Genomic DNA, 27,585 nt, shown 5'->3' with positions numbered 1-27,585 from the left:
ATAGTATAGTGGACTCAAAAGACAGAAGGGCTTTTCTTAGTCATCGTTAGATACTTAATTTTAACTCTAGTAAATTAATTTACTTATACTAACTTTGTTAATGGCTAGTATATTCTTTAATTTGAAATAGTTAAGGCATTGACAAAGTAGATAATATGGAAAATGTTTTGTATTTATGTTTATTTATGCATCTATTTATTTATTACTAAGCTATGACTATTTTATTTGGTTACAGTATTTATCATTAAATAGGTTTCATCAATCATTATACCTAGACTTTCTACTTTGAATATTTTATTACTTAGAATTAATGTTTTTATTATATGAACTCTTCCTTTGTTCTATACACTTACAATTACTTAAAATTGTATTTGCTCCCATTAACAATTGTTTTGAATAAGCTGCTTCTATTACATCAGTTTCAAATCTATTTCCTTTATGTATTACAAATGTCATCTATTCATTCAATTCTAACAACAAAAGTGGATATATAAATTAATTTTAGATCTCCTATTAACTCATACTGGAGCTCAGACATGTTATTGTTGTTAATCACTTTTTATTTGTCATGAAGGTTAATCTGTTTGAACTTATATGTTCACTCAGATTAGAAGTGCATGTCACTTCATGTTGGCTAAAGTTTTCAATAAACTCTTTATTAATATGACTACTCTTACTTATTTTTTATTCAGTATTCAAATCTTCATTTTATTGTCCTATCTCTAATAAAACTTTATACAATTTGTTAGGGAGAACTAAAGTATTTCACACAATTTTTTTCTAGATAAAGTTACACTCTTTATTATCCAGTCAATACCAAACATGAAAACTTCAATTAACTCACAAGAAAGTCATACTTGATGGATTTAACCTTACTATCCTTAAATGTTAATGGACTAAACAATCCAAGGAAAAGATCCAATTTCCTTAGATACTTGAAACTAAATAAAATTCAGGTTGTATTTTTTCAAGAATCTCATCTAAAATCAGATGATAACTTTACTTGGAATCCATTGGAATATATAAATCTATCTTGCTCATCATAGAAGAAAAAAAAAAGAGGGGTTTTAATACTTTGGAGGAAAAACATCATTATTCCCCAAATTATTTATAAGTATGACGACAAAGAAGGTCTTATTTCAATTGTAATAATTAGATTTAATAATAGAATATGGACACTTGTTAACACCTATTGGTTTCCTGGTATAGGGATATGAACTGTTAGGAAACATTTAGAACTAATTAACAAAGTTTATAAGGGTATTTTGATTCTAGGGGAGACTTCAACTGTACTTTAGACATTTCTGAAACCTCGAATAAAAATCACTTTCATCTTACTTCTCTAGGAAAATATCTAAGAAATTGGTGTGAGAACCTAAATCTAATTGACACCTACAGTTATAAAGACCCTAACTCACTATCTTTTTCTCATAGTGATTATAGATTTGGCACCCAAACCAAAATTGATAAACTTTATGTATCTCAAGATTTAAGTATGAAAATAATTAACTTTTCTATAATCCCTTGCCCCTTTTCGGATTATAATTCACTTGTTTTAAAACTTGAAATTGATTTTAAAAGGTTGGTTTTAACAAGGATACCAGTATACATCACCAAACTATCACAATTCAAGCCATGGTTAGATCACAAAATTCAAATCTTTCTTGACATTTACCGATCAAATGATATATGACAATTCTCTGGGATACACTAAAAGCTTACTTATTTGGTAAAATTCTAGCTTGGTTTAAAATTAGGACTAAAGAATGGCAATCAAAACTTCATAATATTCAAAATAAGCTTATAATTATCAGTAAAGATAATTCACAACATCCAAAAAGAAAACAATTACAGACTTAAATAACAAATACAATGAAATATTAACTCATAAAACAAATCTGGCATTAGAAAAACTAAAAATCAACTCACACTCAATGTCGCAAAACATCTACATAATCTTTCAATGAGAGTTAAAAGACAAGCCTCAGATAACAATATTACAAAAATCATTCATGAAGGTAGAAATAATAAAATGGTATCAGACATTAGTGATATTCTTGAAGCCTTTAAATATCATTACTCTGACCACCAACTCAATAATTCAGCACAATTTCAACATATAGATGTAGATAAAAGTTTACTTAAAATAAATAAAATTCCAAATAAACTAAAATCTGAGAGCTTAAAACAAATTTCTCTTAAAAAAGTAGTTGATAAAATTAAAGAAAGCAAAAATAATAAAGCCCCTGGGATAGATGGAATTATAATGGAACTATATAAGTTATTCCCTCCCTCAGCCATCTCAGTTTTCCATAAAGACTTAAATGTAATTCAAACCGATAATTTAATTCCTCCCTCTTGGAAATATTCCCTAATCACTCCTATATTAAAAGAAAATAAAGATCCAAAACAATGTAGTTCCTATAGACCAGTTTCCTTGCTAAATAATGACTACAAGATATTTGTATCCATTCTTGTAAACAGAATTAAAAAATCCTTAACACATATTATAAATTCTGATCAGTCTGGTTTTATTTACAATAGGCACACTTACGATAATATTTTAAGAATACTGTACCTTATCGACATTTTAAATAGGGACAATCAAGAAGCTGTTCTAACAGCCCTCAATATTGAAAAAGCTTTTGATATGCTGAAATCGGATTATCTCTTCAAAGCTTTAGAAATCTTTGATTTTCCATCTCATTTCATTACTTTGATAAAAAAATCTATATAAAAATAATCTTGTGTATGTAAAACTAGGCCCTTTTACTTCAGAACCCAGTAAATACTCCAAGGTACAAAGCAAGGCTGTCCTTTATCACCCATTTTATTCTCTCTTGCAAGAGAATTATTTGCTATTACATTATGCCAAAACACAAAAATTAAAGGTATAGACATTTGTGATCAATTTAATCCCAAAATCATGCTCTTTGTGGACAATATACTTTTAACTCTGAGTATCTCACAAGAATCTCTTAAAGAGTTAGATCTTCAGACTAAAAGGTTCTCTGATAGCTCAGGTTTATGTATAAGTGAATCTAAATCTAATTATATGCATTTAAATAAAAAACAAAATTCTTTCATAACTCCAGTCCATTTAATGGGAAAACAGGTCTCTTCTATAAATTACATAGGGATTATTATTGATGACAATATTAATAACACTCTCTCTACAAACTATAAAAAAATTGTTAATACCATAAAACTACTCATTGACAAATGGAATAAATTATTCCTAAAATTTGAGGATAGACTTTGATTAATAAAGATGGTATTATTACCAAAAATAAACTATATAGCTCAAGCCATTCCAATGCTACCTAATAAAAAACTATTACAAGACATAAATAAAATTCTTTTAAATTTTCTCTGGTTCCCTAAACAAAACAGGATAGATTATGCTCACCATATTAGACCCTGGGAAATGGGAGGAATTAATTTTCCAGACTTAGAGACATATATTAAGGCTTCTATATTCAAAATAGTTTTCAACTGGATAGACCCAAAAATTTTCATCAGCTTGGAAATCCCTTCATATTTCTATTTTTTTAAATGAGAATAAACTCACAAAAAATACTCTTTCAAATGATCAAATAAATATATTTTGGAAAATATTATGTCGTAATTTACAATTTAACGTTTCGCTACTCACCAACTCAGTCTTCATAAACTACATCTATAACTCATTTAGATCTTTCATAAACTCAAACTTAGACATTAAATTATTGTGGGAACTCTTAATTCCTTTCAAAATAACTAAAAACTTTCCCAACAAATTACATGAAAACATTATAAATAATTGGGAAATAAAAAATTTTAATTGTTGGCAAGATTGTATTAGGAACTCAACAGTCTTAAACATACAACAAATAATAAACACCTATGATATTCCAAATTCAGATTGGCTTATACTTCAAAGCATTTTATTTCATGCTCAAGAGTTATACAGAATAATCAATAATTCCTCCTTTAGTTCTGAACCAAAATTAATTTCCATTATCCAAGAAATGGTTTATAATAATCATAAATGGTCTAATTTAACCTCATTGCTCTATAAAAACTTAATAATTTGCAAAGTTAATCCAAAACAAAACTTCTGGAACTTTATTACTAAAGGTCATCAGATTAACCTCTCCTCTGAAGACAAAATTAATTTATTGTATTCTATTAAATTAACTTCCAGTCTACAAGCTTGGAAGATTTTTTTCATGGAAATTCTTACACAGGGTGTTTTACACCCCCAATAGGATAGCTAAAATGGACTCTTCTAAACAATTGTTTTGTTGGAGATGTTCTCAGAATTGTAATGCTGAGTGGATTCATATATTTTTTGAGTGTATCAAAATTAAAAAATTCTGGGAGGAGATTGGAAATTTCCTTCAAGCTACTTTTTCAGATTCCTTCATACTAACTAAATCCATGATTTTTCTAAATGTAACTGAAACAAATGTTATGAGCAAAAATAATTTGTATCTACTATTGACTATACTAGCAATTGCTAGAAAATGTATTACAAGAAAATGGAAAACTTCATCTGATCCCAACTTTCAAGAATTTATGACTCTACTAGAAGAAACAATACATATGGAAACAAAGGTAAAAGAAACAAGAATCTTCCCTAATAAATGGATCAACAATCCTTGGAAGAAAGTTTTTTCTCTCGAGACTTTAACGATCTCCACATCTTCTTAGTACTTGGAGAAATTACACTGATTTTTTTGTTATGTGTAACTACCTCTCCCTAACTCTAAGTTATTCTCATTTTTTCATATAGGCCATATGTACATATTGTATATAGTTCATCTTTGTTTCATTTGTATTCTAGTAGAAATTATGTTTTGTCTTTTTGAAAATCAATAAAATATTTTGAAAAAAAAATGATTTATTTCTGCCTGCTGTCTGTGATGATAATGTGTCCCTATCTTGTAAACTTAGAAAGTTGACAGAATAATAGAACTTGTGTTAGCTCAAATGTATGTCATTATTTAGTGACTTGGATCCTTAGTAATTTGTCAGAAAGCCACTGATTTTATGAGGAACAGTTGAAATATATGAGGTAAAATTCAGACATTCTGTGAAATCTGGATAGTTGAGAGGCATGGTAAACTGAGTGTAAACATAAGAGACATTCTTTACATTGTCTTTCTGTCAGCAATCACTAAGTGCTTTATGGCTTTGAAAGTTTTTTTCTGTAAACTAGTAGTACATGGATCAGATAAAGCTTGATGCGCAACAAAGAATTATGACTGGGTCTCTGATCATAACCCTTATTATGAATTCTCATCATGGATGCTAAGATTCAGCTCAAGAGTGATTTCTTGGTATCCATGTCTCGAGCACATAATAAACAGGCCTTGACTCACTCATAGTACTCTATGCTATATACTAATGAAAATGATTTTGCTAAGGAATACTTTAGGGATGTGACCCAAAATCGCACAGCTAGTAAATTAAAATCTAATCACATAAGAAATTAAAGTAGATAACTGTCCTTCCTTTTTCTAAAATGTATATTGGGATTCTTTTTGAACTGAGATTTCAGCCTGAGTGTGCTTCCATCATTTCTTCTGTATATGCTATTACTCGCCCCACAATCATCATCAAACTGCTGTTGCTCCTGTGCATTGCTTTGTTACCATAGTTATAAGATTTATTGAATTTTGCCTTTTGTAATGAAGGTTTTGCTAGGGGCAAGGTGCTGCCCGACCCTAAAAGAGGAATAACGAAATAGGTTATGCCAATGGAAGACTTATATAATATATTTTTAAATTAAGAAACATACAAATCTTCATGTTATGCAATGTGCCTACTTGTGATTCTAAACATTCTTCTTGTTTTGTTGCACCTCTGTCTAGTGGAACTATAAACTGGTGAAACACACCACAACAGGCAGTTATGGTATGCCAAATGTCACAAAATGGGTATAAAAGAAAAGGAAACAGCAGTAGCAACATTTTTTTAATCATCACTATTAAATTATCAGAGTTTAAATCCTTTCTTTAATTATCATTATTAAACTATCATTATTAAACTATCATAGTCTGAAGTTCTTCGCGAGTTCATAAAATTAATTGTAAACAAACCACAACAATTTCCATTATTATTGTCATACAGTATACCTATATGTTTTCTTTCTAACAATTTGCATTCATTCCAACCTTAAATAAATTACTCATTTCCTGCCTTCCTTTAAACCAGACCTCTCCTCATGAACATTATTCTCCAACCATTATTCCAACAAATTCCACTGATTTCTATGAATGTTGCTATTTTCTTTCAAGTTTTAATTCAAAATGTATATTCAAAGCTTTCATTACAGTTGATACAGACTTTGATTTCCATGTTTTTGTCATTACTGCTTTGGCAGACAATAACATTAAACTTAGTAAGGTCCTACTATGTTTAGGCAATTCAGATGCTATACTCCAGCCCAAATAAATAATGTCCTTAGTTAATGCAATCTGTTCCCCCAATATTTTGTGTCAAAGTAGTTTGCTGGAAGTTTTTAATACCTGCCAACTTATTATCCCCCATCAAAAAAAAAAAAAAAAAAAAAAAACAGTGTTTACAATTCCTTTTCTTTTTCCCAATGCATCACCAGCATTTTCTATATAGGGTGAAAATCTCCTCTGAAACCTTCCTACGATAATAAATACCTATGCAAACATTTATATGCAAAAATCCTAAACCTTTTGGACTTTGTTGTATATTTGAGAGCCATAGGGATGTCTTCTCACTGATTGTTTGTAAACTGCATTTCTGTTCTGTTCTCCACATCTTTTTAACCTCATCTGAGTGATTCTTATAATTGCCATACACTATTTTATATGCCCTACCAATTTTTAACAGCAAAGCGACTTCTGTTCTTTTGACAACTAAAAAACTACCAGAGCTGGTTTTTCACTTAACAATTCTCTATATTTTCTCATTGTCTGTAGTCAACTATCAATCCCTAATGTGGAAGACAATCTCTAATCTTCAGTCCAAATTCTTGCTTAGCCTCTTCCTACTCTATTGCCTTCCTGTCTCGAGTTATTTCTCCCATTTTCCTTGGTTACTTTTTTATTTTTCTCCAGTAAATTCCAGTCCTCTCTTACCTATTTCCCATACCCTAGTTGCAGACATCCCTATTGGTCACATCATAATTTTTCATTCTCTCCATCCCAGCTTAAGTCTTGCCTTGACCAATTTTATGTTCTCTTTGTTAACCATATTATTCTATCAGTGAATGCAAATGCTACCATTTCCCTACTTAAAAAATCTCAGACATCTCTAACAACTGCTTTCTCTGCATCATGACAAATCAACAAGAGCAGCGTTTTTTGTTTTTTTTTTTGCTCTACATCCTTACTTTGGGTCACTAGTGGCATAATAATATTATTAAATGCTTGCCCACCCCTAACAAAAACAGATGAGTGCATATCAACCAATTCTGGTGAAATATTTGCCATATTTTGACTAAGTATAGACATAAACACTTGCGAATATGGTATAAAATTGAGATGGACCTATATGATTCAGAATCTAAAGGGTATTTTCCCTTTTTGAGCAACACATCTACTGCAGCTTTCCTCCAAGATGCTAGTACTCCTCCCTTCTAAAATATTTTTAAACAAAGCCTCCCAGATCTTTACCACTTGCTTCCCTTCTAAATTCAAAATTTTATCAGTGACTGCACATCACTGTTTTTAATTGACTTCATCTCTTAGCTATTAATTGATCAGTCTTATCTACCACTAATTTTGTCATAAATAAATCTTTCATAAATGTTTCAATTACTGCCTTTTCTCTATTTCCTTATTAACTCTATTTTATACAAATTGTAATAAAATGTACTAAGTATCTCTAATATCTATATAGGGTCCATGGTTTCTTCTTGTCATAGGCATCCTATGTTGCCTAAGTCATTGTGCTACAAGTTTATGCCCTAAACATAGGTACTTGACAGCAACTTTTCTAAACTCATGCTTGTCAACCACATATGCCCTTATTTTACCTGCAGCACTCTGCAATTGTTGTTCTCCTTTTTCTTTGATATTCCTGTTCTTCTGCAATTCATTAGTCTTTATCAATCACCTCTAAACAATTACTTACTTCTTTCACAATACATTTTCTCATTATATTTACCATGTTTTAAATTCTATTTTCATTTTATCCCACTCATTACCCATCCCTTCTGAAGTAATTTCTATCTTCCCTACCAATTCCTTTAATTACTCTCCTCTTAACAGAAATGTAGGAATGTGCCAGAGTCTCACTTTTACATCATTATCCTGCATCATCTTATTTTATTTATTAGTGCATGATCTGATATTGTTATTTGATGGGTCTTAAAGTTTTCAATTAAATATGCATGCTCTTGTGAAATATACTTTGCATCCAGTCTAGCCCAGTTATTATATTATATCTTGGGGAATTTTGTATAAATTCTGTCTTAGATCCTGCTACTGAGTTCATGCCTTCCATACCAAATATTCTCACATACCTTTCCAGAACTTTACCTTGTCTTTTTTTTCTATTGTTGAAGCATTTCCTTGGTAACAATGGAAAATGTTTCACTGAATATGTATATCTATGTTTTTTGATATTGTCAAAGAATTACTGTCAGAAGATTGAAAAGCAAAATCTCTTTAACTTTGTGGTTCACTCTTATAGGTTCACAAGTAAGTACTTGGCTAGCTGTCCTTGCAAGTCATTTTAGCAATTAATTTTTAATTATTAATGTTCAATGTTTTGTTTATTAAATTTAATTTTAATTTCTGCATATTGTATATTTCTTTGTCAAATAAACTTTATGTCCTTTGTAGACTTTTCTCTATCCAACAATGTCTTTTATCATCCAAGCTTGAATTTCACACCTGCTTCTTGATAAAACCTGATTACTAGGATAAATATACTTCTCTTCTGCCTGATGTACAGTGAATAAGCATTTTCACCACATGATTCAATGTTCTCTATATTGAATAATTTCCCTTTTGTCACAGTTTTGCCAGGAGCAACTCTTTCTGCTGATATGAATGCATGCTTTTTGGTGGCCAGATCTGGAGCATAACTTGATGTCCCCTCTCAAATTACAAATCCTGCTGTGGAATACCAGACTGACTGATTAATTGTACTTTTATAAAATTAATGCAGTCTACATCTTTCAGTTTCAGTGGCATAGCAAAATATCTCATTTTTTCTCTGCGTACTCTGTTTTTGAATTCTGTGTCTTTTTATTTTTAATATCTCTTTGGAAATCCCCATTTTAGCCAGTCTTTCCTTCATTTCATTTCTGATTTCTGCAATTTTATCACCTCATCTGAATATCTACTTAAAGCTTTTTCTGTATTTCCATCATTTTGTCAATTTGGTTTATATATTCCTCTAGTGTCTTGCTTATTTTAAGCACCTCTAACTGCATTTGTTTTATTTTGAACTTAGAGTTACTGGGAACCATGTATTTCACTAAAACTGAAAATTTAAATGTTTTTTTTTTTTTGCTGAATAGATGCAATGTTTTTCCCAATCATCATATTTTCTTCTACTTTTCTGGTTGACTTTTGCTAACTTTTTCCAAATGTTTTCTTTGTTGACACCCAGGGAGTATAATTTCTAACCACTAACTGAATTCTAATCAATGTTGTAACCTTTACTTTTGCTTTTTTAACTGTTTTACACTGGGAGAGCTCCGATCAGCTTGTTCCTCTGCCTGCAGTGAACTTGGAAAAATGGAACCTTAGTCACAAACATCTAAAACTCACAAATATGTATGTTTGTATTTATTGCAGTTAATGCCTTCTTAGAGACCAAATAAATATTGTTCTGTACTTTTAGAGTTTCAGCATTGTTAAAGGGTATGCCTATTTTGGGCATGAATGCTCAACTTAGTTATTAGGATGTTCACCCTGAAGTCAGAGCAAAGCCAAGCTTGAGAGGTGACTCTTAACATCCATTTCTAGAACACAATCATAATTCATTGTATGGGATTGAACTTTAACTGCTCCAACATGCTACCAGTTAGAGAAAAACAAAAAGCATAGGGGCACAAAGTAATTTACATCTCTGAAACTGCAACTCCCTCAGCATTGCCTATACATAATCATTGACCAGAAATGAAGTGTGACTCTGAGCAAATTTATCATCATTTAAAAATGTGAAAGTCATGATTTAAAATTGATTTGGCTTTTCAATTTGCCATATCTTTTTTTTTTACTGGGGCACTGCAAAGTGTATTATAACTTTTAAAGGTGTTAAACATTTCCTTTACTGTTCCATGGTGGCTCCTATGGGTGAGGCAGTGTGAGAGTACATCATACATCTGAGGTTTATACATAAATATGTCACAGTTGACTGACTCAGACTGTAACACATATGTAAGCTGCACCCAAGCCTGAAAACTCCTGAAGGAAATAATCTACAAATGTGACTTAATCTACAATATATATGTGTTTCTTCAGTAGTATAGAAATAATAAAGAAAATATATGGTGTTTATAATGAATTGCTTCTGAGAACATGTGAAATCTGTGGAAGGTGGGTTGTAATTTAATCTACCTTGTAATTACAAGATATGAAATTTTCCTAGGCCTGCAATCTAAAGACCACAGAACAGCAATTAGAATATTATTTAACTCATTAACACCTCAGATGTTCTCTAGCAGTCTACACATATCTTTACATTCCAGAGCATTTTCTGAAAAAAAAAATCAAGTGAAAAGGCAGAACACAAACAAATATTAAAACCTTGTGAACGGTATAAACACTACAAAAACCTCAAAAAGAAACTTTATCTAAAATGTTTTCTTTATAGTGACACTAGTAAGTACATTTCCAGTCTTTACTTTAAAACTCTAATGTATTACAATGTATACAAGCTAATAATTGTACTTCCTCTAAAGTTTCACAAACAACTTCATATCTTTGAAACTGTACGACTTAACATTTATTTGCAAAGGTCAGCCAGACTTGAGCTTCCATACGACAGTAAGAAATTCCTTTAGAGTACTTGTTTATTGAGATATTTACTAAATATGAAAACGTATGCTTACTTTTATAGTTAGCAAAGTTAGTATCACTGAATGCCTTTCAAGTGGTACAACGTATAGTGCAAATATCAATGACAGGTTTCTTCTGCATTATATAAAGTTTTATCTGATACTGTGCAATATTTGTAAATTATATGGTATTGGTAATATCACTGTATATTTGAAAATGTTGCATAGCTTCCCAGTTACTAGCAAATAATTAGCCATATTTTCAGTACAGTGTATTTATACATGGAGAATGTATATGCATTTTCTGTCACTATATTATACACTATGCTGCTCAGTAACATGTAGTTCTTTCAGTTATGAAATATGAATGTAAACATGATAATCTGAATTCTAGCCAACAAATAGTGATGAAATCTCAATAACAGGTTAATTTTAGATTACCAATTTTAGTGTTGTTTTTACATCTTGACATTTCTTATAATGCTTATTAGTAAGCCTCCCAGTTAAGGATGACAGCCCCATATGATGACAGGATACAATAAGCATCTATGAATGTTAAACAGAAGTATACAAAACTGTGCTATAAGCATAAATGAGTCGAAGAGATAGCTGACCAAGAACAAGTAAATAGGCTTTTGGGAATGTAAATGTGAACATCTGCCTGGCTGCATCTACAGTGTACAAGAAAATCTATTAACCAAATAGTTTAAAAAGAAATTTGAGAGGAGAAAAACTACCTTACAGACTTTGACTTGTGAGTTCTCTGCAGTTTTATCTCTGCCAGAAATACATTTTGAATGTTTAGTTAGTCTAGGTAGGCCTCAGCATTTTTAATAAGAGAGAGAGGAAAAGATTTAGAAAAAAAATCACTTGTACTTTATTTATTCAAGAGGGTTAGTTTCAGTTTCTTGTGCAATTCCATGTCTTATTGCTTATTTAACAGTTAACAGTACTGCATAACTCATTCTTTTCTAAGTAAAGTATTTTTGTTTATTCACTTTTAGAAAGTTTGCAGCTGGTTTTTTGTATGTGTGTGTGTGTGTGTGTGTGTGTGTGTGTTTATTATTTAATAAGGTAATCTGGGGTGGTGACAATTTATTACCATGAGCATGAAAAGAAAGATGACTACAGTATTGGAGGTGTAGATTGCACCAGGGGCGGCTCGTGGCATAGGGCTGCCGGACTGCAGCCCCCTCAAAAATAAAAAAGAGAAAGAAAAATGAAAAATAAAAAAAAAATTATTTTTCGAAATTCGCGCATGCGCATAGACCGAGTCCTGACTACTGTCGGTCTATGCGCATGCTCAAGGCAGTCCGGCCGTCCCCATAGGGGGACACAAGGAGACATCTGTGCACTTTTACAGTGCACAGACTCGCCAGGATTATGGGTCACGTCCGGACTGCAAGAGCAGCAGCAGGGACTCGGGACAGAGCATTAGGGATCTCGTCAGGCAGGAGCATTAGGATCTCGCGGGTCTTTCAGTATTGCGCGGGAAGGATGTACGTTAGCTGGATATATTCAGGTAAGGTGCCTTTTAATTTACAATGTTTATTTGTATGGTGCTTATGCTTTACTGGAGTTTGTGCTTTTTAATTTACAATGTTTATTTGTGTGTGTATGATGCTTATGCTTTACTGGAGTTTGTGTATGGTGCTTATGCTTTACTGGAGTTTGTGTATGGTGCTTATGCTTTACTGGTGTGTGTGTGTGTGTGTGTGTGTGTGTGTGTAAATGCCCCAGGTGCTTATGGTGGTGTGGTAGGGAATGCCTCAGGCTTGAACCCTGTACCCTGTATGCAGGTGTTAAAGACTTGAGTTCCCTACCCACCACCATTTGTAAAAAAATTTCAGATTTTTGCCTCATATTCGATCTGATCTGTTCCTCATAATATCTGTGGTTTGTAAATGTTGCAATGCTTGATATTTGATGGTGTAGTAGTAGCATTGTTGCCTCACAGCTGCAGGTTCTTGGGTTTGATTCTTGGCTGGGGTTCCTTCTTTGTGGGGTCTGTATCTTCTCCCTGTGTTTGTGTGGGTTTGCTTTTGTGTCCTCCCATGTTACAAAGACATGTCTGCATTATTTCTTCCTGGGCCTCTGCTGAAAATTGTTTATTTGTTCCAAGTCAGACTGTCCTGATTAAAAATGTTAAATAAAATTGACAGGCATTTGAATTTCAGACTTAAGGGTTTCTGAATGTTTAATTCCTTGCATATTTGATGGTGCAGTGGTAGTATTGTTGCCTCACAGCTATAGGTTTTCTGGTTTGATTCTTGGTTGGGGTGGCTTCTGTGTGGAGTCTGCATCTCCTCCATGTGTTTGTGTGGATTTGCTCTGGTGCCCTGCCATTTTACAAAGACGTGTCTGCAGTTTTAATCCCTGCTGAAAATTGGTTTTGTTCTGTCCGCAGTAAAATTGACAGGCATTTGAATTTCAGACTTCAGGTTTCTGAATGTTTAATTCCTTGCATAATTGATGGTGCGGTGGTAGTATTGTTGACTCACAGCTATAGGTTTTCTGGTTTGATTCTTGGTTGGGGTGGCTTCTGTTTGGAGTCTGCATCTCTTGCCTGTGTTTGTGTGGATTTGCTCTGGTGCCCTGCCATTTTACAAAGATGTGTCTGCAGTTTTAATCCCTGCGTCTCTGCTGAAAATTGTTTTTGTTCTGTCCGCAGTAAAATTGACAGGCATTTGAATTTCAGACTTCAGGTTTCTGAATGTTTAATTCCTTGCATAATTGATGGTGCAGTGATAGTATTGTTGCTCACAGCTATAGGTTTTCTGGTTTGATTCTTGGTTGGGGTGGCTTCTGTCTGCATCTCCTCCCTGTATTTGTGTGGATTTGCTCTGGTGCCCTGCCATTTTACAAAGACGTGTCTGCAGTATTAATCCCTCGCCTCTGCTGAAAATTGTTTTTGTTCTGTCCGCAGTAAAATTGACAGGCATTTGAATTTCAGACTTCAGGTTTCTGAATGTTTAATTCCTTGCATAATTGATGGTGCAGTGATAGTATTGTTGCCTCACAGCTATAGGTTTTCTGGTTTGATTCTTGGTTGGGGTGGCTTCTGTCTGCATCTCCTCCCTGTATTTGTGTGGATTTGCTCTGGTGCCCTGCCATTTTACAAAGACGTGTCTGCAGTATTAATCCCTGCGTCTCTGCTGAAAATTGTTTTTATTCTGTCTGCAGTAAAATTGACAGGCATTTGAATTTCAGACTTCAGGTTTCTGAATGTTTAATTCCTTGCATAATTGATGGTGCGGTGGTAGTATTGTTGCCTCACAGCTATAGGTTTTCTGGTTTGATTCTTGGTTGGGGTGGCTTCTGTGTGGAGTGTGCATCTCCTCCCTGTATTTGTGTGGATTTGCTCTGGTGCCCTGCCATTTTACAAAGATGTGTCTGCAGTTTTAATCCCTGCGTCTCTGCTGAAAATCGTTTTTGTTCTGTCCGCAGTAAAATTGACCGGCATTTGAATTTCCAACTTCATGTTCTTCAGAATACATAGTAGCACAACCTTTTTTTTTTTTTAGCAATTTTTGAAATTTATAAGATGAATATTTTAAATTTGTCCCTATTTTTGGGACTGTATTCCCCCATTATTGGCTTTGTCCAGGTTTTTGTGCTAAGGTTGACAGCTATGGCAAGAACTGAATTCACTGAATATGTTTGAGGGCTGTATTCCCTCATTACTGGGTTTGTCCAGGTGTTTTGTACTAAGAGGTTGACAGCTATGGTGAGAACTGAATTCACTAAATGATAGCCATTTAAGTTTCAGTCTTCCTCTCTTTTACAAAGCAGCTGATGTGGCATAGTGGTATGTTACTCTGACTGTTTTTTGCTCAGGGACCTTGGCAGTAAAATATATGGTGGCAACACAACATTTTATTCTAGCAACTTTCTAAGATTATACAAGCAATGTTTAATGTGTCCCTGTTTTTGGGCTTTTGACCCCCCCCCCAATACATTTTGGCTTTTTCCAGTTTTCTTGAGCTGCGAAGTTGAGATGCAGTTGAGTATTGAGTAAATTTTACAAGGAACTGAGAGCTGCAGGGGAATAGAAGTTTAGTGCTTTGCCAAGTTAATACTATAGCACAACAGGCTGTGTACTTGCTTTTGATGCAGAAGGTTGTGGGTTCTACTCCCACAAGGGGTAGATGCTGCCGTACTGAGAATGTTCTCCTTGGTGAAGATACTAACTATGAGTTCGTTATCAGTTTGCCATCCATTTCCTCTTGCAATATTATTACTAGCTTATCATTTTTAATGTAATATAGACAATTTATTCCTGAGGGGCAACAGACACTTTATTTTTCGATGAAACCATGAAATATAAAGGTGATTGCTAGCAGCAACCACTTCATTAGTTACAGATTTCTTTAATGTGGAATTATTTAGATGACTGACTTCAGAGATTGTGCATATTTACTGATAATGGACTGTAGAATTGTGCATATTTACTGATAAAGGTGGACTGTAGAATTGTGCATATTTACTGATAATGGTGGACTGTGGAATTGTGCATATTTACTGATAATGGTGGACTGTGGAATTGTGCATATTTACTAATAATGGTGGACTGTGGAATTGTGTATATTTACTAATAATGGTGGACTGTGGAAGTCTGAGTAGACTTTTTATGATAAATGTTCTCAACTGGGCAGTTTTGCCATTATGGGTGCATATGGTTTGTTTCATTGCTTACTGGAAAAATGTTCAAAACAAATTTAAAACATCCTGTAACAAGTGTACTGTATTGTACAAGGAATATAATTTTAGTACAATGAGGAAGGTGTATCAAAGAGCACATGTATGTTTCATATGCAAGGAGCCTATGATTCAAAACAGCCCAAAATTAATCTTTATCTGCCACTGGCAAAATGTATTTTCTTTGAATGTGGGTTTCAATGCTGTTTCAATGAATGTGAGTTTCAAGGGCAGAGAAGTTTTAATGCTAAGTTTTCATTGTGAGACTGCATTGCTTTGTTTAACAGATGACTTAGTGTTTGTGCTGTAAAATACAAAATAAAACTTTCAAATGAAGTCCAACTCATCATAGAAGTAAAACAGTATGCACATTAGTGTTTATGGTAAATGGAGTGAAATAGCCAAGTATAATGGTTCATTGGAATGGCTGCAGAGGCTCCATTCAACCATTATTTTGTCAGGGGAAGGGCAGCAAACTCAGACAGGCCCAGCTGAACTATACCTCCCAACTGTCCAGATTTTCAAAGAATGAATAGATTTTTGCTTCTTATTTTTGGTTTGTTCATAAAATTTGTAGTTTTAATTCCTAAATGATTTGCCAGAAGTCACTCTAAGTTTCAGACTTCATAACCTTCAGAAAAATGCATGTTAAAGTAAGAGCTGTTCTATCAACTGTCTCAATTTATACAAGAGCAATTTTTAGTACTGTTTATATGTGCCCCAATATATTTGGCCTTGTTCAGATTTACTGCATTAACAGGTTGAGAGGTACATGCAAATAAATTGCTTTATAGAATTAGGCATAGCCAACCTCTCAACTGTCCCCAATTTTTGGCTCAAAATGTTGCTCTTACCCCTTATAATCCCTCCTAAAAACAGCAATTTTGGAAGAAAACATGGAGGGTTTACAATTAAGAAATAACTGTAATAATCAAAGTTATAGATTACTTGAAATGCATGTAGATTCTTTTATATTTTGTCAGCTGCTCAAGGTAGCAGTACTAATATTAAAGTGTCCCTTCTTTGACAGGTAGCAGCTGTATTGTGTGTCTATTTTATATTTTGCATCACGTTTTGTCCATTTTTCATAAAATTGTGTTTTTGGCAAATTAGTGACATCACTAAAGACTGAAGTTAGAAAATGACAGACATTTGAGTTTCAGATTTTATACCCTTCAGAAAATTCATACTAATGCAAGACCTATTCTATTATCTTTCTAAGTTTATTAGAGCAATATTTAAAATTGTCCTTATTGTTGGGCCTTTGTCCCACTTCTGTGTATGGCTTTGTCCAGATTTCTTGCTCTTGAGGTTGAGAGGTATGACAAATGTGTCAGGGCCATCACAGTCAGCCAGAGAGATTTCAAATTGTGACATGCTTGTTGCACCCCACTCCCCATGTAGTGACTCTGGATGTGTCCAAGCAAGGCAAGGAGTAGTTGTATCTACCTTGGATGGGGAGGACACACTGCATAAGTACTACAGTGGCTTTTCATCTGTCCTTGATTTTGCAGAATGGTCTGGTTTCTGTCATATTTTTGTACTGTTGATTTATGCTTATTACTCAAAGTGCCTGTTGCTCTGTGTTTTTAAGTAGCAATGCTTTAATGACCATAAGGTAAGCTTGTCTGAGATCGTAAGATGCAAGTAAGCTTTAATAAGCATACTGTTAAAGAATTGCCAACATTGAAAGCCTTTCTGTTGTTGCCATGCAGAGAATACTTGACTAGATAATGTATAAGCCTTGGGTATTAAAGGACAGGATTCCATTATTTTAAAAAGCTCATTACACTTGTTGGAGACTTCCAGTCATCTCTACAGACTTTACCCGTAAACTAAACAGAATGCCAATCATGTGTGGTCCATAACCTGTACAGTAATCCTTTAAGCAATGTATCTTGAGCTTGTTTCTTGTTTGCTTTTCATTTTTACTTTTATCATGTTTCCCCATGAAACAAGTTGTCAGGCAGCAGGTCTTTTTGGATAAGAAACATTTTTACAAGTGGGGCATCACATAGATTTCTACTTTCAGCATGTTACTTGGTACTTTAATAAAGCTGAATATATTATAATTAGGACTGCAGTGCAAGGAGAAGTGGTTTGAGTTGAGTGCTTCTGGTTTTTCTTATACTTGATTTTGACTGGCATTCCAGTAATGTATTTAAAAAGTAATTTATTTTTTCATGCCTCACAACCTTTTGTTTCCATCTAGATATTAAGTAAGCTGTCATGCAGCCAATGCATTGAAATATTTTTATTCTTCTACACTTATTTTTGTCTTGATTGGACTTTCATAATGATGGTTTGCCACACAGGGCAGCGTATTTAATTAAAGTTAGTTTTTTGTGGTTTTGTGCATAGCTCCTCCCCTTTCTGGTTGACCACACCCCTCCCCTTGACCCCACCCATTCAGCTGTCTCCTGCAGCCCCCCTGTGATTTGAAGTCACCAGCCGCCACTGGATTGCACATTAGTTATTTTATTTTTTATTTAGAATCATTTAGGAAATAGGCAGAGATGAGATCTAATGACATTTCTGGATCCTGAGGCAGTTGAAACAGAGAGAAAGAGAGAAGAACTAGAGAGAGAAGCAATACTAGTATGAGAGGGGATTCTGGCCCAGAAATTGTAGTTTATTGGCTGTTTGAGCAGTTTTTCTTTCTCTTTCAACTTTCTGGTTTAAAAGCCCATGTTTGCACTTGTTTCTCGCCTTTCTGAGCAGTGCCAAAGTCTGCTCTCAATTTTTCCCTTAGATCTGTTAGTAATCTCCTGTCCTGCACTTTTACTAGCTTATTAGTCTAGCACTTTACCAGACTTCTTGTAGCAATTATTGTAGCACACAAAGTGCTACCAGCACTAAATGTTCTAAAAGGAAACAGCTCCAGTACTTATTATTAATGCCCACCCCTCCAGGCATGTCTAAAGGTCAATTCCCTGTTCTTTCTCCTTTTAACCTGGTGAACTTGGGCATCCTGAGGCAATGCAGCAACTGCCTCATGTACACTGACAGCTCTCTTACCTCCTAACACTCAGACTTGTGAGAGATACACTTATATATCTAAACTGGAAGCCACGCACTCTCCAGCCAAGACCAGAATGGCTGGTCAAGAGGAGAAGGTCAACACTTGCACCACACCACATGGAACACGTAGGCCTCCAGAAAACACACCAGCACTGCCTTCACATAAAAACAGAAACCACACACCCCCTTTCACAGAGGCTCTCAGTACAAATCTACCCAAACAGCAGAGACCTCCAAGGCAGAAATGTACTCAACCACAACACAACACTAATCACGAGACACATAACTCTCCTAAACAGTCTGCCACTCAAACAAAGCCCCTAAGGCAAAACAGCATGCCCAAAACACTAGTCATAGGTGACTCAATAGTGAGGCATACTGATGTCCCATTCACTAGGTTGAATAAGGAGAAAGTAACAGTCAGCTGCCTGTCAGGTGCCAGGATCCACCACATAAAGCACGCACTCAGGTCCCTCAATAACAGGTACAAGTATGACTTTGTCATTGTTCATGTGGGTGTGAATGACCTGAGAGGTACCTCCCTGGACTACATGAAAAGAGACATGGAGGAGCTCTAGGATTATGTAGCCAAGGTGGGTATGACCCTAGCTCTGAGCAGCATCCTACCATCACCCAGTATGATACTACAGTACAAGCAGAAAATGATTGATTTCAACAATTGGCTAAGTTTCTGGTGTCATTCTAAGGTGATCCATTATCTGTCTGCCTGGGATGACATGATTGACAGAATTCGATGCTTTGCCAGAGATGGCCTGCATCTGTCACCCCTGGGCTTCTGGATACTGGCCATGGCTCTTGCCACCTCTATAGTGCCTTTTTCAGGTGGTGTTCGAAAGACCAAATTACCACCATAACAGCTACAAACAAATGCAATCTGAGGGTAATGCTGCTCAATGCTAGAAGTCTAAATCTTAAAATGCACTCGCTTGAAGCACTCCTTAAAATGGAGAACATTGACATTTGTGCTGTAACACAGACATGGTTCAAGGCAGCAGAAAGCACCCCTGCACTACCAGGCTATAACTCATTCCACACTTTTTGACCCCAGAACTTGGAACAAAGCTCCAAAGGTGGTGGTGTTTCCATATTCATAAAGGATGTGCATACCTCCAGACTGGTAGCCCAACATAACACATCAGAGATACTTCAGGTGCAGCTAACATTGGGTAAGAAAGCAATTCAGGTCGTAGCCTGCTATAGGTCCCCAACCATGTCTCAAGATTCACACTCCATGTTCCTAAGCACCCTGGAGAATATTAAGGTCCAACCTAACACTCTCATACTGGGCGACCTCAACTACTCCTCCATTAACTGGGAAAACTACTCATGTACCAATATCCTTACCCAACGTTTACTGGAATTCAATAATTCCAATGCCCTAGACCAGCTCGTTCTTACCCCAGTAGAGATAGCAACATCTTTGACCTGGTCATTACTAACATGGGCGACCATTGCTCTCAAATCCTCCCTGGTTAGATCTGACCACAAACTAATCACCTTAGAAATCCACATCCCTCCCACCAACCCTGCAAAGATAACCACCATGAAAAACTTCTTTAAAGCTAAGTTTGGGCTTCTAAAAACACATGTGGATAAATTTATGGCACCCATGCAAATGGAGAATATTTGCATGACTGCCAAATCATACACCAATGCACTGTATGAACATGTACACAAATGCATGGATCTCGCCATACGCAATAGAACCAAGATGGTCTCCTCCACAAAAAGGATGCCAGTCTGGTGGTTCCCTGCCATAAACTCTACAACAGAAAGAGGAAACTAATGCGGAATAATGTGAAGTCCCAAGACTGGAAAAACTCCCTTATCAGCCTCAACAAAAAGTTGAGATCCCTCATCAAATCCTGTAAAGCTAGCTATGAAAACAGAATTGCAACAGATAGTAAAGACAACCACAAGGTCTTCTATAGTTATATAAAGAATCTCCATGGCAATACCCAGATTTGCTCTGAGCTACTCCACAATGGTGCCTCCTATACTGAGCAAACAGATATTGCCAATAAACTGGCTGACAGATTCAGTGCCAACTTTACCCCTCTCCACCCCCAAAAGACCAATCACAATACCAGTAGATTGCCCGGCACCCAGTATTACTGTTGCACAGGTTAAAACAGCACTGTCCAAGGCCAAGAATACAGCTTCTATGGAACCTGACAATATTCCTGGCTGTGTTTTACATGAACTGCAGAGTGATCTGGCACCTCACCTGTGTACCCTGTTCAATCACAGCCTCACCTCAGGCTTTGTACCTACCGAATGGCGCATTGCTACAGTCATCCCTCTCCACAAAGAGGAGTGACTACAGACCTTGGGAATTATCGCCCCCATTAGCCCGACGAGTCTGATATGCAAAGCTGTGGAATGCATCATCACAGACCTAATAAACAAGGATATAGGGAATCTGTAAACTCTTGATCCAACACAGTTTGGTTTTTTGAAGAGTAGATCATGCCTGCTCAACTTGGTTAACTTCTTTGAGTCAGTCACCAGAGCTGTGGATGAAGGCAAGGTGGTTCATACAGCCTACTTTGATCTGGCCAAGGCCTTTGATACCATTCCCCACTCAGGAATCATAGAAAAACGCACTAAGCTAGGCATCAACCCCTATATCACTAGGTGGGTTGCAAACTGGCTCACAGCTAGAACCCACAGTGTGAAAGTAGCTGACTCCAAGTCAGACTGCAGACCAGTCATGAGTGGAGTTCCACAAGGTTCGGTCCTGGGTCCTCTCTTGTTTGATATCTACTTCTCTGAAGTACAGGCCAACACAAAGGGACTGGGCTGACAAAGTTCGCAGATGATTGCAAGTTGGGAGCTATTATTAACTCCCCAAGTGATGTTGACATCCTACACAAAGGCCTCAATGAGACCAACAATGGTGTCAGAACCATGGCCTTAAACTCAATTCCAAAAAATGTGTCGTCATTCCTTTGGGAAAAACCCAGTTCCTATGAATTACCACATCAATGGTAGTCCAGTGAACACAGAAGGTGTTATAAGAGATCTGGGAACACAGGTTGACAGAAACCTCTCTTTTGACCACTACATTGCCATTGTGGTCAGAAAGTCCATCTACGTGGCACATCTCATTACTATGCGTTTTGCATCCAGGAAGAAAGAGGTCATTGTATCCCTCTACTCTTCCCTCATTATGCCAATTATCGAGTACAATGCCCCATTTGGCATGTACCTCAATAGACAAATGCAACAACTGGAGAGGCCGCAAAAGTACTTCACAAAGAGGATCCTAGGCCTTAAACACTTGTCCTATATGGACAGACTCAAAAAATTCCAACTATTCTCTGTCTCATATTGCCTACTTAGAGGCAATCTCTGCTTGACTTACAAAGCCATGTCTGACGCAGCTCTGTCAGAAATGCTACATCTAAAAAAAATCCCAATCCCTGGACACCACATGCTCCAGAGACCTCAACCTCATTACCACAATCAACAGAATGTGCTGAGGGACAGGTTCATAACCCAGAGACTGCCCATGCTATGGAATAGACTTCCCATACATGTCAAACAGTGCACCTCACTGGCCCTCTTCAAGAAAAATCTTGATGAGTGGATGGGAAATAGAAAATTCACCCCGAGGATCACTCCAGTGGCTCTACTTGACAGAGGCACTGGGAACTAAGTTTGGGTGGCACAATGCCAGGGTAATCATATGGGCTAGGCTTGTAAAGGCTCCAGGGCCATTAGCCTAGTACTCACCTATGAACCTATGTTGATCTTTCACCAAAGATGTGTGGACACTAGTGAAAGAAAGCTGAACACTAGATACCAAGGTTACTTCTGGGTTTAATTTCCCCAAGTCTTTAAAAAGGATTCTGTTGTGGCAGCTAAGGATATGTGGGAAGAGACTAAACATAAAATAATACAAACACTGAGAAACTGGAAACTCTTGTCTATGGATGTCGATAGCAAGATACAACAGTAAAAATATTTTAGTCTCTTTAGTTTTCTACACAGGTGAGGCATATTTTTATCAACCAGAGGAGACATTGTGGACAGTAATTAATAAAGAGTTGATGGATTTTCTTTCAGAGGGGAAGAGGGCAAGAGTGAAGTTAAATAAGTTGAAACTCCCAAAATGATAAGGAGATTTAGGATTACCTGATTTGAAGGGTGTTTTAGAACTATACAGTTAAGGCTCTTATACATAACACAAGCAGAAAATTACAATTCAAAGTGAAAAGGTTGATGATGAAGCAGGGGGTTAATTAAAGAAATATGGAAAGAATGGGATTTTGGATGCACATCCTTACGGAGAAGAACAGCAGTTATACAGAATATAATATTCATAGAGTTGTTCTTCTTTCGGCTTTTCCCAGTTAGGGGTCGCCACAGCGGAACTCCGGTCCGTTAATGATTGTCAGTAGATTTTTATGGTGCTGAGGTGCTAGCTCGATGCCCAACCTTCAACAAAGGCATGCCCATTCACGCATGTCTTTTGAAGGCCACTCGACCATGGGGAGGACATGCAGACTCCACATAGAAGGCGCTCCAGCCGAGAATTGAACGGGAGAACCTCTTGCTGTAAGGCGACAACACTACTGCTGCACCACCATGGCTTATAATATCCATAGAGTAGCATAAAATATATTAAGAACTAAGCCAACACAGGAATGGAGAAAGGCAATTTTGAGGATTGGGAAGACTGCAATTAGGGGTCAGAGAACATGCAAGATGGGGCTTGAATTTACAGGAGGAAGCTGGGAAAGGAATCAAGGTACTGAAAACAAATAATATGAGAGGGGAAGGTAATAGAATGGGAAGAAGACAAGAACATCTGGATTGCAGGTTATTGACTGCATGCCTATCAGGGACTGATATCAGAGTATAGACAGAAAGTTATATGATAATCTTAAATGAAAAAAATCTGCACTGGTTGACTTTTTAATTTAATCTAGAAAAGAAACTGCTATTAAAAAGGGATAATTAGTAGGCCATATAAAATATTGCACAATAATTATATGAATCAATCAGAAGACATTAGAAAAGATTGAGAAGTGAATCTAGATATGCAGTTCACAAATGTACAATGGGAGGACATATGGATGGCTCCAAAATATGCAACAAAATCTAGAAGATTAAGAATGTTTGCCTGGATGTGTCTGCATTGATATTTTTATACTCCAAGTAGATTCCACAGAATTTTACCTCAGGTAGACTGCAAATATTGGAGGTGTAATGAGCATATGTTCTGAGAGTGTAATGAGTTGGCAGGCTTTAGAAATTCTCTACAGAGTGCTCTGTCATGAATATTGGGTGAGCAAATAAATGTAACTAAGGAAAATATTTTTTTGGGCTGGGACACAAGATCTGAATTGCCTAGACATAGTAAAGCCTTGTTAAGCTTAATTCTGATGGCTGCCAAAAAAACAATTACTTGACAATGGAAATAAAATCTGAAACCAACTATACTTAAGCAGTGACTACTGTAACATAGATAAAAGAACAAGAAGTAGGTTCATTAGAAAAGGATGGAAGTAAATTACATAGAAAAAAATGGAAATTGTCGAAACAATACATGCAGAAAAATGTTCTAGAGGAGGAGGAACGAGGTTTAAGAGAAGGCAGGAATTGAACAATTGCCAACATCCTGGCAGATAGGTTCAGTGCTAACTTTACCCCCCCCTCTCACCCCTTAAAGGGCCCATCTTTATACTGGAAGAATGCAAACTTCCTGTAATCACGGCTGTACAGGTAAAAACCTCACTCTCCAAAGCCAAGGACAGAGCATCCATGGGACCTGACAACATCCCAGGCTGCCTTCTACATGAACTACAGAATGAACTGGCACCCCACCTAAGTACCATGTTCAATCATAGCCTCACCTCAGGCTTTGTGCCCATTGAATGGCACACCACGACAGTTATCCCACTCCACAAAAGGGGGAGCCACAACAGACCCCAGGAACTACCGCCCCATTAGCCTGATGAGCCTGGTATGCAAGGCCATGGAACGTATCATCATGGAACTCATAAACAAAGACAGTGGAGATCTCCAAACTCTGGACCCCACACAGTTCGGGTTTGTAAAAGGCCGATCATGTCTTCTAAACCTGATAGACTTCTTTGAAGCTGTCACCAAAGCCATAGATGAGGGTAAGGTGGTTCACAAAGCCTATCTAGATCTCGCCAAGGTGTTCAACACCATCCCCTACTCTGGAATTACAGATAAACTCACTAAACTAGGTATAAATCCCTATGTCACATGATGGGTTGCCAACTGGCATACTGACAGAACCCACACTGTGAAAGTAGCAGACTCCAAATCAGACTTCAGACCAGTGACAAGTGGAGTACCACAGGGTTCAATCCTGGGTCCTCTCCTGTTTGGTATCTACTTCTCTGAAGTACAGGCTAACACAGAAGGTCTTTGGCTAACTAAATTCACAGATGACTGCAAACTAGGAGCCATAACCAAAACTCCTAACAATGTGGACATCCTACAAAAGGGCCTCTCTGAGACAGATGCCTGGTGTCAAAGCCATGGTCTCAAGCTCAATGCCAAAAATGCACTGTCATCCCTTTTGGTAGAAACTCTGTACCCATGAACTACCACATAGGCGGTAGTCTACTTAACACTAAAAGTGTGATAAGAGACCTTGGGACACAGGTGGACAGTAGTCTCTCCTTTGATAATCACATCACCACAGTGGTCAGGAAATCCTTCTACGTGGCTCACCTCATCACAAAAGGTTTCTCATCCAGAAAAAAAGAGGTCATTGTTCCCCTCTACTCATCACTCATTAGACCCATTATAGAGTACAACACCCCTTTTGGTATGTACCTCTCAAGACATCTACAACAACTGGAAAGGCCACAGAAATACCTCACAAAGAGGATTACTGGCCTCAAACAGATGTCCTACGCAGACAGACTCAAAAAACTCCAGCTTTACTCCGTCGCATATTGCCTACTCAGAGGCGATCTCTGCCTAACATACAAAGCTATGTCAAACCCAGAGCTGTTGGACATGCTCCACTTAAAGAAATCCCAATCCCTCTGGGCTACACGCTCTAGGGACCTAAACCTTTTCACCACAATAAACAGAACATGCTGCAGGGATAGATTCCTGTCCCAGAGACTTCCCATACTCTGGAACAGACTATCTTTCTATGTCAAACAGAGCTCCTCATTAGCACTCTTCAAGAAAAATCTTGATGATTGGATGGGTAATAGGAAATTCACCCCGGGGATCACTTCTGTGGTTCTGTTTGACAGGGGCACAGGAAAATTATTTTCTTGGTTGGTGAAAGCCAGGGTACCTTTTTGGCTAGGCTTGTATAGGCCCTAGGGCCAATAGCCTAGTACCTATCTATGAACCTATGAACAAGTTATGTAATATCGTTTTGATTATATGATATATATAACAGTATAGATGTATAATATTTCTAAATGTGAACTTGTTAATATAGTTTAATTACTTTTATATAAATGTAAGTTTGCCTATGTCACAAGTGAAATTTCAATAAAGGTGTTTAAAAAAAATGCACCAAACTACCACAAGGGTCTGTAGACTGTCTAGACAGAAGGGAAGTCGATCCTTTCTAACAGGGATACAACATCATACATAACTATTTTCAGTCCTGCAGTAGCCAAAAAGGGGCAATATTTGTGTGGGTAGTCTACTTTAGTTATAACATATGGAAGGATATCTTTTAGGTGCCATCAACAATAGTTTGTTTGGATTTGGAATAAGGTCAAAGAGAAAGTAGATGGCAGTGTTTATTAACACTACAGCATAAGTTTAACAGGAAATTATTTTGGTAATATAGTGCTTTGTGTACATATGGTTAGATGGAGACAGGCACGGAGGAAAATGCATGGAGAAGGCAGCCAAGGGAAGACTCTGTCAGTGCCTACACCTCCTGCTGAGCTTGATGATATGGCATTTTAAGTTTGGTAAATTATTAGCATTCAACCTGACTCTCGGCCACAACTGCTAAAAGGAAATGAGTTTCCTTTGGAAGGTACTACTCCAAGAAGAAGGGGTAGGAGGTTGTACCAAGTCTGAATCAGAGATAATTCTGTCAGAAGATAACAGACCTCCTCTGGAAGGGGAATTGAGGCGTGTCACAAAAAAAGAGTTAAGACAGGTTCATCTCTCAGACCATACTTTACAGAACTTGAGGAAGGTAGCAAAAGGGATTCCTGATGTTCAAGAGCAGGGGTAGTTCATATATTAGGACCACATGTTACTGTACTGATAAAGGTCTCCTGAAAGTCGAATAGAAGAAGAAGTGATACAACAGCTAATAGTACTGAGGGGTGAAAAATGGGCACTTACAGTCATAGTGCAGAATATTCCCTTTTCAGGTCATATGGGTATAAAGCATACAAAAAAAACTTATGCAGAATTTGTACTGGCTAGTATTGCAGAAGATATGAAGAGGTCCTGCAAACACATTTATTTATTTTGACATTTGTTAAGTGAGTTAGTCTAACTGGGTTGCAGAGCCCTTTTTCAGTGGTGACCTGAGGAGAAAAGCTCCATAGAAAAACAAATGCAGAAACAAGGCATCATACAATATTAACATACAGTGGATATAAAAAGTGTACACACCTCTGTTAAAATGCCAGGTTTTTGTGATATAAAAAAAATTAGACCACAATAAATAATTTCAAAACTTTTCCCACCTTTAATGTGACCTATAACCTGTACAATTCAATAGAAAAACAAACAAATCTGTTAGGGGAAAAATATAAAAAATAAAAAACGTGCAATAAGCTGGTTGCATAAGTGTGCACTCCCTTAAACTAATACTTTGTTGAAGCACCTTTTGATTTAATTACAGCATTCAGTCTTTTTGGGTAGGAGTCTATCAACATGGC

The sequence above is a fragment of the Protopterus annectens genome, chromosome 9.part0, assembly GCF_019279795.1.
Source record: "Protopterus annectens isolate FY-2018-M chromosome 9.part0, PAN1.0, whole genome shotgun sequence".
NCBI classification, from domain to species: Eukaryota; Metazoa; Chordata; order Ceratodontiformes; family Protopteridae; genus Protopterus; species Protopterus annectens.
Note: the sequence above shows the minus strand (reverse complement) of the source record.